This window comes from Ahaetulla prasina, chromosome 7 (assembly GCF_028640845.1).
Source record: "Ahaetulla prasina isolate Xishuangbanna chromosome 7, ASM2864084v1, whole genome shotgun sequence".
Classification (NCBI taxonomy): domain Eukaryota; kingdom Metazoa; phylum Chordata; class Lepidosauria; order Squamata; family Colubridae; genus Ahaetulla; species Ahaetulla prasina.
The window spans coordinates 69,392,849-69,409,001 of record NC_080545.1 but is presented as its reverse complement, the minus strand read 5'-3'; the positions used below and the strand labels follow the sequence as shown (position 1 = coordinate 69,409,001).

Below are 16,153 nucleotides of genomic sequence, written 5' to 3'. Positions count from 1 at the left end.
TTTGAAGTTTGTAATCAAAAAGATATTGTTTCCATGCAACAAATATAGTTCTGAATCTAAGAATGAACAGAGCAGGAAGAATGATATTTACAAGAAAGGATTCTGATGGAATAAAAGATCTCCTTAAAATAGCCTTCCCCAGTGTTGATGCCCTTCAGATGTAGTCCCAAAGGTGCTTTTTCAAGAGGCAACTAGACTTTCTGGTTTTTCTTTGAAGACTTTTCACTTCTCATCCAAGAAGCTTCTTCAGCTCTGACTGGATGGTGAGGAATGGAGGGATTTATACTCCTTGCAGACAGCTGGTCATTTGCATTCTTTTAACAACTCACATTAAAGAATCATGAGCAGAGAAAGTCAGAGAAAGCAGAAGTACAATCCAGTTCAAAACTATCATAACACTCTGATTCCATGGTGTCTAGAGCCTCAAACTATATATCAAAGCCTCAGGAAAAACCTCAAGTTTCTTCTGAAACTCAATCAGATTCATTCAGCTTCTGGAGCAGACCCATCATATAAATTCTTCCTCCATCTGGTGGGAAACAATCATGGAAAACTCCAGGGTCAACAGGGAACAAAGGACTGATGGTAACATCCCAACCACAGACTGCACTGCTATTATCCTAAGACAAAAATCTAGCATGGAGCTAACACAATGAGCTGAACCCTCACAGGTCCATGGTTGTGACGGTAACCATAAGCTCCATAGTTTCCTCCAACTTCATATCCAAAGAAGGTTAGCTGAAGTCCCCTAAACCATAAACCTGGGAAGCTCCATTCCCAACCCAGCTACATACTGAGCATCATAAATAAGAAGGCTACTAAAGAGAAGGTACAGTAGCAGTAACTACTATTGACCTCACCCCATTCCTAAGAGGTCTGTAAGGTCTGTAAGGGGCGTGCATAAGAGCACAAACATGCCTACTGTTCCTGTCCTATTGTTTCCTTTTGTTATATCCAATTAATATAGTTATTACATACTCATACTCATATATATGCTTATATATTGTATAGTTATTTCATGCTTATGCTTATATATACTGTGTGACAAATAAATAAAAATAAATAAATAAATAAATAAATTGGCTTCTAGAGCACAATTTCAATCTCACTTATGCTTATCAGTGGAGTAACACAACTGAGAAGCACTTGAGTTTCCTGGATAACCATAGCTACTCCACTGCTACTGCAGTGTGTCACCCTTGAAACCTGCATGAACACATTTCTAAGAGGAGAAGTTTCCCTCCATGCCCCATCAGGTCTATGTTATATATGCATTTGCCTCTCTCGTTGGAGGGCTTACCTATCAGAACTTTTACCAACTTCCTTGAACAAGTATATAAATGTTTATAGCTTGGCACTCTTTAGCTATGTTGAATTCTCTCCCTCACCTGGCTTTACTTTATAAGTGTATAAAAGTGTGTTTATATTATTGAGAACTGTATTGAATAAGAGGTATCCTGTAAAAAGGCAATTAATATACTAAACCCTCATTAGGGCAAATATCCCTTTTGTCCGAAGGTGAATCTGGCTTTGAAACATAAAGCTAATTATACATCCAATAAGTGAGCATGCAGATTGCATAGCAGTGATCATCAGGCATTAGATACAAGTCAAAGTTCATGCTCTATTATGGCAGGATACCTATCACCTGGCAGCCATCTTAGCAAACAGCTTACTCCATTTTTGCTACTTAAAACTAGAATGAAATCTATTGCCTATCGGGCCAATTTTGTCCAAATAGCAGGACATAGTCTGTAACACTTCTATGAAGCACCGATTACAATGACGGCACTATATAACGATGAGATATAGCTTTATTAATAGCTATAATAAATGAGGTTGGTGGAAGAAGGAGTTAAGAAAGTAATTTGTCAAAGGAGAGCCAAACAGAAATCAGATGCAATAACCCCTAGATCTGTAGATGAAATAAAAAGCATCTTGCCTCACTTACAACCATATGTATAAAAGATGGATGGAAAGAGATGGGCTAAAGTATCAGTGCTCCATCTGCTAACATGTACAGCTGATCAAATAAAATTAATCACAATAGATATCATTCTGCTGTAATCCTTAGGGCATTTCCACACCATACTATTTCCATGTCTAAATAAAATAAACAAAAGATATTAATATTAATATGAAAAGTATATCCATGCTTCATTTTACAGATTTTAATACAGAGAAACTGCCCCCTCTCCAAAAAAAAAGTTTCATCCAAAGCATGTTTCCCCAGCTTTGTGCCCTCCAGAGCATGTTATCAATTTAACAAATCAGGAGAATTACAGATTAGGAAAGGCTAGTCTAAGGTTCTGTTTTATATAACCTGGAAGAGGATGATCATTTTATTTTATTTTATTTTTCATTCTGATGAATTTCATATCTTTTGCCTATGTATTTAAGTTAAAATACGTGGGCTATATAATGTTGTCAAAGCTCAGTAGAAGCAGCAACAGAGGTGGCAGCAACCATGGTATCCAGATAACAAGACGTTTAGAAAGTTCCAAGTTAAGCACAGCAGTGTGGAATATATATTGTAGAGAACAGGGAATCAGTAGAGGCTTCAAAGTACATTGCAACAGGCTTTCAACAATGTATGATTGTTGCAAGAGTTTTGATCATCTAGTTCTGAATGCTTCCATGTACAACTGTTATTTTGATTCAGCATACTAACAACTATTCAGCACAAAAGTTTACAAAATGAACAGTTTTCAAGGGTACCCTAACTTCAACAGAGTTATGGTGGTCTGGAACATATAAAGAAGTTTCCCAAATCCATCTTAGATAGACATGTTTTCCAAATCCATCTTAGATAAACAAGCTGCTTGACAGCTTTATCTGCTAGAACTGAAGGTTGTTGTTTGTACCGTAGGTTATGTTGCAGTTACGCAATTCCATAGTATAAAACCCAAAGTTTTCTGGGACATTTGATCTGCTGATCATCTTCACTTTAGTCATATTCAAGAACAAAATCAAAGCACTTAAACAAGATGAAGTAGTTTTACGTCACCTGCATTTGGGTAATATCTAAACTTATGTTTCCTTGCAATCTTTGTAAGAAACCATCAATACATGTTGAACAAAAAAAAGAGAACAAGGCATTCTAGGAAAATGTAATAGGTTATCTGTTTCCACTAATTCTAGTGAATTCATTGAGTCAACCAACACAAAATATGACAAATTGATCATGACATTGCAAAATATATATATAATAAACACTATATCTGAACTTTTGATAATCTTGCATTGCTGCATGCCATTAAGAGTCATGACCTGATCCAAAATCTGTTAGAAACTGATGTGAAAAACTTAATCCTATTATTTTGCCTCAGTTATCTCTGCCATGTATTGGAAAAAAAATGTATTTATAATTCAATAGCTTGTGATTTATGAAAAGGCTGGGAAATTTGGAAAAGGAAATCCAACAGATTGAGGAGTAGAATGCTTAAGGAATGATGGTATAATCTAATGCAAAATACGCACTTTAAGGAATGTACTATTTGGATGGACCTGTAAAGATGAAGAATAACATTATCCCATTCAACAGACAAAAGTAACAGGCCATGTGTTTGCAACCAGCATATTTGCTCTAAGACTGTATACATCTGTCCTACCAAAAATTCATCACTGACTTCCTGAATCTTCATTATTTCAACAATGCATTTAACAAAAAGGTTGTTTTTTATGCAAACATAAAATACTACCAGTAATATAAATAAACTCTTAATGTCATTCAGCAAAGTCCAGCAACATTTATGTAGCAATCTAGCTCAGAAAGAGATTCAATTTGAAATGTCACCCTGAAGTATATTTCTAAGGATCCACCAACTTTTAGCTGGGAATTGGTAGCCAATTTGGAGCCATTACAAAGACTTAACTTTCATGTTTCCTCCTTCACAGCAAATACAAAATAAGTATTTGGCAAAAACCAATACTCTCCACGTCTTCAATATGTGCCCAGAACATGCAGTCTTTCTGATGCTTGAATTATGGGAAATGATTGTCCCAGTTGTCCCCCCCCCCAAAAAAAAAAAGATTCTATCCTTTTGCAGCAATTAAGGCATCAGGTTAGAAACCTAGAGGAGACTGTGAGTTCTAGTCCCACTTTAGTAACAAAGCCAACTGGATGACCTTGGACTAGTCACTTTCTCCCAGTCCTTGGAAGGAAGCAATGGCAAACCACTTATGAAAAATTTTGCCAAAGAAATAGCGAGGGCTAGTCCAGGCAGTCATCAGGAGTTAAAATTCTGCCTCAAAGGCGCGCATGCACGCATGCACACACATCCACACCACAAAAAAGGATAACATACACTACACTACATTACACTACTAACCAGAGCATATAAAAAATTTGCTAAACCAATTCTAGAATACAGCTCGCCTGTCTGGAACCCTCACCACATTTCTGATATCAATACAATTGAACATGTCCAGAAATATTTTACAAGAAGAGTTCTCCATTCCTCTGAAAACAACAAAATACCTTATCCCACCAGACTTGAAATCCTAGGCTTAGAAAACTTAGAACTCCGTCGCCTTCGACAAGACCTAAGTTTAACTCATAGAATCATCTATTGTGATGTCCTTCCTGTTAAAGACTACTTCAGCCTTAATTGCAATAATACAAGAGCAACCAATAGATTTAAATTTAATGTTAACCGCTTTAATCTAGATTGCAGAAAATATGACTTCTGTAATTATTATTATTATTATTATTATTATTATTATTATTATTATTATTATTATTATTATTATTATTATTATTATTATTTTTAATTTTTATACCGCCCTTCTCCCGAAGGACTCAGGGCGGTTAACAGCCAGATTAAAAACACAATTCAATATACAATAAAACCCATTTAAAAAACTTATTCAACCTTGGCCAAATTAAAACTATAAAAAACATGATATAAAACCCCCATTTAAAATCCAATTTAAAACCCATATTATGCCAGTCCTGCTCGGAAGAATAGATAAGTCTTCAGCTCGCGGCGAAAGGCCAGGAGGTCAGGAAGTTGACGGAGTCTGGGAGGGAGCTCATTCCAGAGGGTAGGTGCCCCCACAGAGAAGGCTCTCCCCCTGGGGGTCGTCAGCCGGCATTGTTTGGCTGACGGCACCCTGAGGAGACCCTCTCTATGGGAGCACACTGGTTGGTGGGAGGCATATGGTAACAGAAGGCGGTCCCGTAGATATCCGGGTCCTATGCCATGGAGCGCTTTAAAGGTGATAACCAACACCTTGAAGTGCACCCGGAAGACCACAGGTAGCCAGTGCAGCTTGCGCAGGAGAGGTGTTATATGGGAGCCATGAGTGGCTCCCTCTATCACCCGCGCAGCTGCATTCTGGACCAACTGGAGCCTCCGGGTGCTCTTCAAGGGGAGCCCCATGTAGAGAGCATTGCAGTAGTCTAGGCGAGAGGTGACGAGAGCATGAGTGACCATGCATAGGGAATCCCGGTCTAGAAAGGGGCACAACTGGCGAACCAGGCGTACCTGGTAGAAAGCTCTCCTGGAGACGGTCGCCAAATGCTCTTCAAAAGACAACCGTCCATCCAGGAGAACGCCTAGATTGCGCACCCTCTCCTTTGGGGCCAATGATTCGCCCCCAACAGTTAGCCGCGGTTGTAGCTGACTGTACCAGGATGCCGGCATCCACAGCCACTCAGTCTTGGAGGGGTTGAGCTTGAGCCTGTTTCTCCCCATCCAGACCCACACGGCCTCCAGACACCGAGACAGCACTTCGACAGCTTCATTGGGGTGGTCCAGGGTGGAAATGTACAGCTGGGTGTCATCAGCGTATAGTTGATAACTCACCCCAAAACCACTGATGACCTCACCCAGCGGCTTCATGTAGATGTTGAACAGGAGAGGCGAGAGAACCGACCCCTGTGGCACCCCACACAGGAGCCGCCTTGAAGTCGATCTCTGCCCCCCTGTCAACACCGTCTGCGACCGGTCAGAGGGATAGGAGGAGAACCACCGTAAAACAGTGCCTCCCACTCCCAAACCCTCCAACCGGCGCAGCAAGATACCATGGTCGATGGTATCAAAAGCCGCTGAGAGATCTAACAGGACCAGGGCAGAGGAATAACCCCTGGCCCGAGCCCTCCAGAGGTCATCCACCAACGCGACCAAAGCCGTCTCCGTGCTATACCCGGGCCGGAAACCGGACTGGAACGGGTCTAGATAGACAAATTCATCCAGGTACTGGGGTAACTGATATGCCACCACACTCTCAACAACCTTCACCACAAAGCGAAGGTTGGAGACTGGACGGTAATTTCCCAAAACAGCTATGTCCAGGGAGGGCTTCTTGAGGAGGGGCCTCACCACCGCTCTTTCAAGGCGGTGGGAACAACCCCCTCCCTCAAAGAAGCGTTCACAATTCCCTGGAGCCAGCCTTGTGTAACTTCCCGAGTGGCCAGTACCAACCAGGAGGGACACGGGTCCAATAAACATGTGGTGGCATTCAGCCGCCCCAGCAACCTGTCCATGTCCTCGGGAGCCACAGGATCAAAGTCCTCCCAAATGGACTCAACAAGACTCGCCTCCGTCACTTTGCCTGAGACTACCCAATTTTGGTCCAAACCGGAGCTGAGCGATTTTATCGTACAGATACTTACTAAAGTCCTCAGCACAACCCTGTAAGGATCATCGCACACTTCCTGATGAAGGAGAGAGCGAGTCACCCTAAACAGGGAGGCCGGGCAGTTATCTGCCGACGCAATGAGGATAGAGACATAGGCCCGCTTGGCGTCCCTCAGAGCCACTAGGTAGGTCTGAATATGAGACCTAACTAGTGTTCGGTCAGCTTCAGAACGGCTGGCCCTCCAGACACTCTCTAGGCATCTTTTCCGGCGTTTCATCTCCCTCAGCTCCTCGGAAAACCAGGGAGCCGGTTGAGACCTACGCCGGGTCAGAATCTTCAGTGTTTCGAACACTTTACCTGACTCTGTGGTCTCTTCCCATAATCCCAAAAGCTTTAACCAAAAACTTTCTAATATTGACCTCATCCCATTCCTAAGAGGACCATAAGGGGCGTGCATAAGAGCACAAACGTGCCTACCGTTCCTGTCCTATTGTTTTTCTTTTTTCTTCTTATATATATATATGCTTATACCTCCTTATATTTCCTCATATATATGTTTATATACTATATAATCTTTTTGTGTGATGCTTATATATATTGTTGTGACAAATAAAATAAAATAAAATAAATAAATACATACATACATACATACATACAGTATTTGGGCTAAAATCAGTGGGAATTGGAGGTGGTAATGAATGTCATTTAGCATTGCTCACATTGAAACCCTGACATTTCCCCTGTATATCAAATGACCAGGCAATTCTATTTAGGAGCCTTTTGCATTCTTATGTCTCAGAGCTACTACCAAAAGTTATCTACTCTAATCTGCTTTCCTTTGTGCATAGTATTCTGAAGATAGCATCAAGGGAGGTAATTCCTATGAACCATTAGATTGTCCTTCATCTCAGACCAGCAAATCATTACATATGTCCTGATGTTGACAGTCAAATCATGCCCTGTTCATACAAACGCCTCTGCCTCTGGCAGAATGCAAATAGCTACTGGAGAAGGGGGAATACGGTATCACATCAACTGTGGCTGAGGCAGTCATAAAAATCTGCAATATCAGTTTTGAAGTGTTTGCAGTAATAGATCAAATCATGCACATTCATTTATTGGTTTGTGGCATTTATAATATCCCTTTCCTCCAAGAACTAAGGCAACATCCTTATTATTTGTCTCTCCCATTTTAACCTCAGAACAGACTATGAGGAAAAGTTAGTTTGACTGGCCCTAAATCACCAAGTAATATTCATGGTTGAATGCAGATTTTGACCCCTCTCTCATTCTAGTCCAATGCTCTTGCCACTATACAGCACAGTCCTAATTTTCCATGCCGCAACAGGGTTGAGATCTCAAAGTCAGACAGGATCGTGGGAAACTGGCCCAGATTTTCCCTAAAACTGCCATAGAGCATGATAGCCAGGGGAATAAGCCTCAGATAATTGTTAACTATAGATTTCAGTGCTGACTTTCAGCCTTGAATCAAGAATAAGTGTCTCCTGGAAAAAAAAATATTGCCGGCTTAAATCCTCCAATGAGTAGAGCCATTCGTTGAAGCTTAACCCACTGCCTGTTGAGGAGAAGGGCATTTCTTCATGAAGGATTTTTAATGTGCAGAATAATTCACATTTTTATTTTGTTCTCCGTCACAGTATTCATGCAAAATAGGTTTCCAGCATTTTATTTTATTCATAGAAAAGTTACAGGACTGAAAATCCAGAAAAACCAAAGAACCGAACTATTCTTTCTTGAACTCAAACATAAATTGATCAGTCTGCCCACAGAAGCACTTCACATTCGGTATGTTTGTTTATCCCTGTTCAGTAATTACAAGTCTCAGGAGAGGCGGAAAGCACCACAGATGTAACCATTGCAATATTTCCCCTTCAAGGTCATTGCAAATGAAATTAATTTTAAAAACTGAAAAGGAATCACAGAAAACCCCATTTCAAGCCATCAATAAAAGAATATTCATTTCATTTCATCATTGTCTTGGGGTTATTAAACAGAAAGCACCACCCTGGTTTTTGGTGCCAGCCAGAAAGCCAAGGGGCTTTTAGGAATACTTTTTTTGCATAACTGCCCTGTCTCCTACATGGAATGTTAAATGGGATCATAGAAGGGGGGTTAAGGATGACTATTTCAATTATTCTCCAACATTAGTTTCATACTTTTTCTTCTCACACACAAATCTATGCACGCATCTAAGGAAATACCGGAGAGCTGTCCAATGCATTTTGATGTGAAATTCTATCTGTAAATAATCTTAAGAGTCATAGCGTCCTTGGTGCTCTCTGAGCTTGATTGTTTGCTTGGAGACATTTCATTACCTGACTAGGTAAATGTCTGCAAGCAAACAACCAGGCTCAGAGAGCGCCGAAGACTTCACAGCTCAACCCTGAACTATATACTGTATATTCTCTTCTATTGAATCCAAGAGTCTGTCAGGATCCTTGTTTCCAAGGAGAACCTGTATGGCAGCTAAGAGATCAACTTGCTTTTATCCATTGGTTAACCCAATCCTTGCTCTCTCTCTCTCTTCTTTTCTTATACCTCTTCCCTTTTTTTCTTTTTTTCTTTCTTTCTTCCTTCCTTCCTTCCTTCTTCTTTTGATATCATATGTATTTGATAAGGAACGAACGTCTATTTAGCATTTAACCAAGTTCAGTGCTGATAGAACCAAGTTCTTACGGCCTGTAATTCATCAACATTTACCGTATATACTCGAGTATAAGCCGAGTTTTTCAGCACATTTTTTGTGCTGAAAAACGTCCCCTCGGCTTATACTCGGGTCTATACGGCTTATACTCGAGTTTTTTTTTTTTTAAGCCCCTCGGCTTATACTCGAGTATATACGGCTTATACTCGAGGTTTTTTTTTTTTCTTTTTTTCACATTTTACCGGACTGAAGCCCTGCCGGTGCAGTGAGAGGGCGGGGCGGGGGAGCCGCCAGCCTTCTCAGCTGAGGGAGGGGGGGTTTCCCCAACCGGTAGGTGCCTCATTTCCCACCCTCGGCTTATACTCGAGTCCCCAGTTTACCCCAGTTTTTGGGGTAAAATTGGGGACCTCGGCTTATACTCGGATCGGCTTATATTCGAGTATATACGGTATATCATAATAAATGTATAGTTTTTAAATCATTGCAAGCTTTTTTGTTGTTTTTCTTGCATCTGGGTAGCAAGTCAGTGCTTTGTAATATGAAGGTAACCTTTTCTCTATAGCACTTCAGCTTGTAGTTAGAAACCATTTCTAGATAATAAAATGCTACTTTCTGGCAATGCACATACATCACAAGAAACTCAATCGTTTCTTTGTATTGAACATAGAGAACCATCAACTAATATTATTTTGACAATGAAACTGTCTTTCTAAAAAAATGTAGAAAGAATTTCATGAAAGTGGGAGATGCATTTCTTTAAAAGACATACTTGGTATCAATTTAGATGACTGAGTGTGTCTGGTTAACTTTCCCAACCTGGCACCCTCCAGATGTGCTGACACAACAAGAGATTCAACTAGTGTTAATCAGAGCAAACTCCTGGTTTGAAGCAACTCTCAAGAAAATACTTTCTGGTGAGGCTTCAGTATGGCAATAATGACTGCAAGAAGCAGCAGTGCTCCAGGGACACCCAATTTTAATATCTCATAATGACTTAATTTAAGATTTGTTGAGAGTTTTCAAAATGTTTACACTTTTCCACAGTGTTCATCCATATATTCCATTTGTCATAGCATGAAGATCGCCCATCATATCTTTGTAGAAAAAAATGTCATAATATAATATCAATTTTATCACCAGCCTGTTCCTCAGACAGTTTGTAGTCAGTTGTGTTCTGGTATACAAGGAGTGTCTTCCTTCTTATCCCAAAATTTTTCATGTAAACAATCTAGGGCAAATTTAGGAGGAGCCTTAGGGCAGTGTAGTATAGATTGACAAAGAGCTAATCTCTAGTTGGTTCAGCATGTCTTCTGAGTGTTTATGGAGATTCTCAAGTCATCCAGGTCATGGTTGTCCCAAAGGTGCTTTTTCAAGAGGCAACTGGACCTTCTGGTTTTCCTTTGAAGATGTTTCACTTCTCAGAAGCAAAGAAGCAGCTTCCTGGATGAGAAAAAGTTTCTTGGATGAGGAACAAAACTTCTTCAAAGAAAAACCAGAAAGTCCAGTTGCCTCTTGAAAAAGCACCTTTGGGACATGTCTTTTGAGGGATCAACCCTTCCCATCTAGTCTCTATGCTGGCTATGCTGGGCTACAAGTGAGTCCAGATCCTTGGACTGAAGTTTAATTATATGTTGGTTTATATGTTGAACTTTGAACGAACTGGTTTATATGTTGCATTTTCAAAAGAATGTTTACCTATTGGTGTACACTTACTCAGAACAAGAGTTTCTTTATCAGGCACCAATCTCTTTTCCTAACAGTGTTACAACTGTACAGACAGCAGCACAACACAACGCAACAGCATTCCAGATAGCACAATTTATACTAATATGATTGTTTCCTGGGTCCAGAAAGAGAAAGTATAGCCTAGTAGTTGCATGGTAGTCCTCAGGACCAAGTTACAAAGATCCTAGGCCGGATGCAGCAGTGTATCTTACCGAGTACTAGAAAACCAGCAGCTAGCAAGGATAAGGTGTTTTAGCAACAGTCCTACCCAGATGCTAGATTTTTCCACCCTGATAACTTTAAGATGGGTGGACTTCAACTCCCAGAATTCCCCAGCCACTATGGAATGGAAATTAAACTCCACAGTTCTTAAAGTTATCACAGCTGAGGAACCGTGGTAGAGAATTTGTTTAGAAATTATCCAAAAATCTTCTGCAAAATGCTTGCATTCTGTAGCAACAGTTAATGTGTGGGGGGGTGGAGTTGTTCGAAGAAAAAAGTTTGGAAGTAAATATAATGTAGCAGGGCTTCCCAAGGCAGGGCTTAGAAGAGAAAACATCAAATTCTAATCCATCCTTCCTTCCTTCCTTCCTTCCTTCCTTCCTTCCTTTCCTTCCTTCCTTCCTTCCTTCCTTCTCTTACACCATGGAGATATCATGAGGAAAATTATTGCTAAAATCACAGATTACTTTATGTATGTCCTACCCTTCCATTCCTAATAAGGTTTAAAGCAATTAACTCTAAAATACAGAATTATAATGAAATATAAAACAAATATGAAGAAGAGCCCCTTCGCCATGACAAGGCAGTAATCCATGAAAGGGGAATGTGTTGTAAATTAAGACTATTTGAGTGGGCAAATCTACATAAAGCCAAATTCCTCTCTGAATAAAAACTGTGTCTGTTGGGAGAAAGGCAACATGAATTGAGCCAGTCCAGACTTTTTTGAAGAGGAATTCATATTGTAGCAGAGAAGCATCTGGGAGAAGGCCCTCACTTATATCCCTGCCAATCATGCCTTAAGTGCCCATGGCAACTTTAAGTTGAGTGGACTGCATCTCCCAGAATTTTTCAGCCAGCATGCTGGACATATAAGATGCCTGAGACAGAGAGAGGCTGCCCTATATATTTGGCCCCTGGGGATTGCACAATGTGGTAATGATCAACCTGTTTTCAAAAGGAAGGCTCCACTATCTCTTTGTTGGCACTGACCTTGTTGGCCTTCTAGAAATGTCTGAAGATATAGCTTTGTCATCTGATAATCCTATGAATCTGGTGGAAAACCAAAAGTGATTGTACTTTTAGGAAAATGAATGGTGCTCTCTCCTGTTGACTATGAATTTAATAGTTGTATTATTTTAATGTTTTTTGCAGTTATTTTGGGGTATGATTTTCTGGATGTTTAATTTTGTAAACTGCTCAGAATCGTGTTAGCAAATGGGGCAGCTTTATAAATATAATAAATAAACAAATGTCTTTGCCTCTCAGCTGATCCAATTTGAGAGTTTTCCATAAGATTGCAACTTTATTAAAAAAGTAAGTAAGTGTACTTATTTAAAAGCAAACATTTCTGAGAGAAGAGAGACATTTAAAATGTTACAATTGAGATGAATGTCACACAGCTAATACCAGAAAAAATGAAGACTATCCAAATGTTGATAAACATCAATATTATACTTCATGCTGATAAACAGGTTGTGAATGCCCAAAAGTAAATCTATAAATAAAAATAAATCCTCACTTTACAGACCTATGAAAATGTTCTTGCATTTATCCTTAGGTGATGATCATCACATATCATCAAATCCTTGAGTTTGAGGACTTTTTCTGGAATTATCAGCATTTAAATCACAATGTTGACCAAACTTCAAACATTCCACAAAACAAACCACTTATACATTACGAAACAATCCCATTGACTGGAAATTGATAACAGCCACTGACTGGTTTTATGTTATCTGGTATAGTGTGCTATAAATTCCATAATTTCCAAACAGCAGGGGCAATACTTGGGCGATTCTAGAAACGGTATAGCAATACAGAGGGCATCACTTGAGGGGCGCTGGGGGAGACCTACAGAATAATTATTCCAAAAGAAAAAAAGTATTTCCCACAATCCTAAAAATCAACAACACATAAGGCCCCTTTTCCAGTCACTGCTGCCCTTCAAGCGAACCAGGGCAGAAGAATTCTGCAGTCTTGTTCTTCCTTCCTTTTCTCAGATACTATCATATACCCCATCACAACCTCTGTCTCCTTCGGTTTCATCATCTGGTTTTCCTGCTAGGTGACTTGAGTAGGGCATGGAAAGACCAGGATAGCTCTTGTTTAAAAATGCATGCTGCATGCAAATAAGGCTAGCTTAAAAATATTAGCACTGTTGTCAAGCTGCACTTTTCCTAGACTTGCCAGGAGGGGCCGTGCCTTGCAAAACCATTTAGCCCAAGTGCTGAAAGATGATATCATGATACCTGGGGCAAATAGGGGACTTTGCCCCCATGGCTATTGTCTTCTAGCTAGCGTAGATCAAATGTTTTGGCTAATGTAACCCATTGCAGATAGATCTGAAGTCAATGTATAAAATGAAACACACTTGTGTGTGCCTCTTAATCTGCACTGACACTTCTCTCTGCTCAAATCCACAGATCCTCAAAACTTACTGGGTAAAAGATTAAATATAGATTTATTACAGGATTATAGGATTTCCTGGACCATACACCTGGGCTCCTAAATACAACAGACAGCAATCACAGCTCCTGAGATGGATGGCTTGAATCCTCCATGCTTTGCTCCTGGCCATCCATGATGAAAATCAATGTATATACATATATGTCTTGTGTGCACACATATCCACGGCAACCTAGAGAGGTGTGTACCACCACAACAGTACTCAACAGTCAACTGCTACACTATTTCCACTAATGTGGAATGGATGGAGGGCTGTGTGGCTTCTTCCCTCCATCCAGTTCTTTGGGTTCTCCTTGAGAAGCTTTGTGCTTTGAGGAGCTGCTGCTGCTGCTGCTGCTGAAATACAAAATGGACAGATCCACCTGTTCTCTCTCACACACACCACCACAACCAGACATCATGCAGGGTCAATTCCCTCTAAACTTGCATGCTCTTGTGCAGGACTCCACTGTGATGCTCCTGTAGAAAAAGCCGGTTGTATTCAGTGTGCAAACGAGGCATCAGCGTTTCATTTACATTTAATTTGGGTATAGAAGCCGGTAGGCAAGAAGGGCATTCTCCTGCACGCAGCCAAGCCGCCCAAGGTTTCCCCAACCCGGGGCACCGGGAGATGCATCGATCCTCCGCCCCCACCCCACAAAAAAAGCCCAAGATCAGCCTTCGCGGGCTCCGCAAAGCGCTCCTGCCAAAGTTTCCTGGGATGACACAGAAGCGGAGGCAGGAGGCTGCGGGGATGGGCTTCGCTTCGCTTCGCTTCCTCCTCCTCCTCCTCCTCCTCCTCCTCCTGTTGCCGCCGCCACAACCGTGCTTGCAAATTAAATAGAGAAAAAAAATTGAAAAGCTACTCCTCCCCTCCTGCTGCTAATGCTCTTGCAGAGACCGGGATAAGAAAGCGAGCCAAAGGGAGCTGCGCCCAGCAGGCTTGAAGATCCATCCGGAACTCCATGCCTGAGAAAGCAAGGAAATCGCGCAGCTTGCCCGCATCCCGGCAAATCTCGCCTTCCTCCTCTTCCTCCTCCTCGTCCTCCCCTTTCTCCCTTCTGCAAGCCCGATTCTTCCCTCGCTTGGATGGCGCCCCCCGGACCTTCCGCCTACATCGCCTATTTTCTTCCTCCCCGGCATTTCCAGGCAGCCAAGGAGGGGATTAGGGCAGGGGACAGGCAAGGAGGAGGGAGAAGCGTCGATCTTTTTTTTTTTCCCTCCATACCCCCCACCCTTCTCACCCACCCCGCCCGCCCGCCCACTCCCCGAGCTTTTACAAAAGGCAACACGCACACGGCGACGCGAGTTGGGATCAGCTGCATTTGCAGCCTTGCGCCCAGACCCCGCTTCGAGGGACCCCGGCCGCCTACCTGCTTCTCCGCAAGCGACGCTGCCCCCAAGTTCAGGCTTGGCATCCCAACGAGAGATCGAGGAGGAGGAGGAAGAGGAAGAGGAGGAGGACCACTCTTCATTCAAATTCCTGCCGTTCGCCGAGGGGAGGACTCGAAACGGGAGAGAAACACGCTGTGTGCGCGCGCCTGCGTACCTCTGCGTGCGTGCGTGTATTTGTGTGTGTGTGTGTAAGGCGCGCGCACACGCACACACACACACACACCCTTCTTCTCTGAAATGGTGCCAGTCTTCGGTTTATGCGCCCACCAACCCGGGGAGGAATGAAAGCCGTCGGTCGCCTTAAAGTACGATTCCACCACGCGGCAACGGAGATTTCACCGCGGGGAAGCCCCGACCGGGTTTGGAGTAGAGGGGGGGAGCCAGCAGCAGAGATTGCGGCGCTGGTGCTGGAGATAAACCGGCGGAAGAAGCCGGGCTTTGCCGCCGTCGCTACCGCAGCCGCGTCACTGGGAATGGATAAAGAGCAGGCGGGCGGGACGTGCCTGGAGAGTGATCCCGGAGGCCAGGCGGTGGCAGGTCGAAGGGACGACGCCGGGCGCCTCCCCGCCTTTCCAGGTGGGGTCGTAGGGCCCGATTCGGGATCTCCACGCTCCCTTTTCGCGAAAGACGCCTCCACACACATATACACACACACGCACACACTTTAACAGGGGCTGGGAAACAGCCGCACGCCTGCGTGCACACGCAACAGCTGGTTAGTGTGATCCATGTGCCCGGCTGCAAGGAATGGCAGCGCCGAAGCTCCGAGATCGGCAGCGTGGGATGGGAAGCGAGGAGGAGGAAGAAGAGATAGGGGGGGAAGGCAGGGCGCGCCAGAAGTCGCATTTGCAGGTATTTCTCGCCGTCCCCCCCCCCCCTCCTATCCGCTCTCCTTTTCTCCATTTGCCCACCCAAAACCTAGGCGCGCGAGAGGTAGCAGCTGCCTGGAAAGTCCCCAATGGGTGTGCACGCGGCCGAGACCAGCTGCCGGCGCCGACCCGCGTCCCTCACAACAGCTGGGAAGAAGCTTGGAGAGAGGTGTGCAGGGAGAAGAGAGAGCAATTTTCCAGATGTTAATGCAGCAACTGGAAAATTAACCCGGTGACTTCATGTAAC

The 16,153-nt window shown here is 42.7% G+C and overlaps 1 protein-coding gene across 3 annotated transcripts in view; it reads right to left on the bottom strand.

Moving 5' to 3' along the window:
* Nucleotides 1–15,699, bottom strand: part of ELFN2 (extracellular leucine rich repeat and fibronectin type III domain containing 2) — a 208,846-nt gene extending 193,147 nt beyond the window's left edge. The window contains exon 1 of one of the 3 annotated variants that reach the window (XM_058191291.1): nucleotides 15,192–15,699. The gene's annotated coding sequence lies outside the window, so the exon portion shown is untranslated. Of the gene's footprint in view, nucleotides 1–15,015; nucleotides 15,149–15,191 lie in introns of those variants that run through there. The other 2 variants (XM_058191290.1, XM_058191292.1) reach the window with 2 other exon arrangements.
* Between the last annotated feature and the right edge of the window lie 454 nt (nucleotides 15,700–16,153).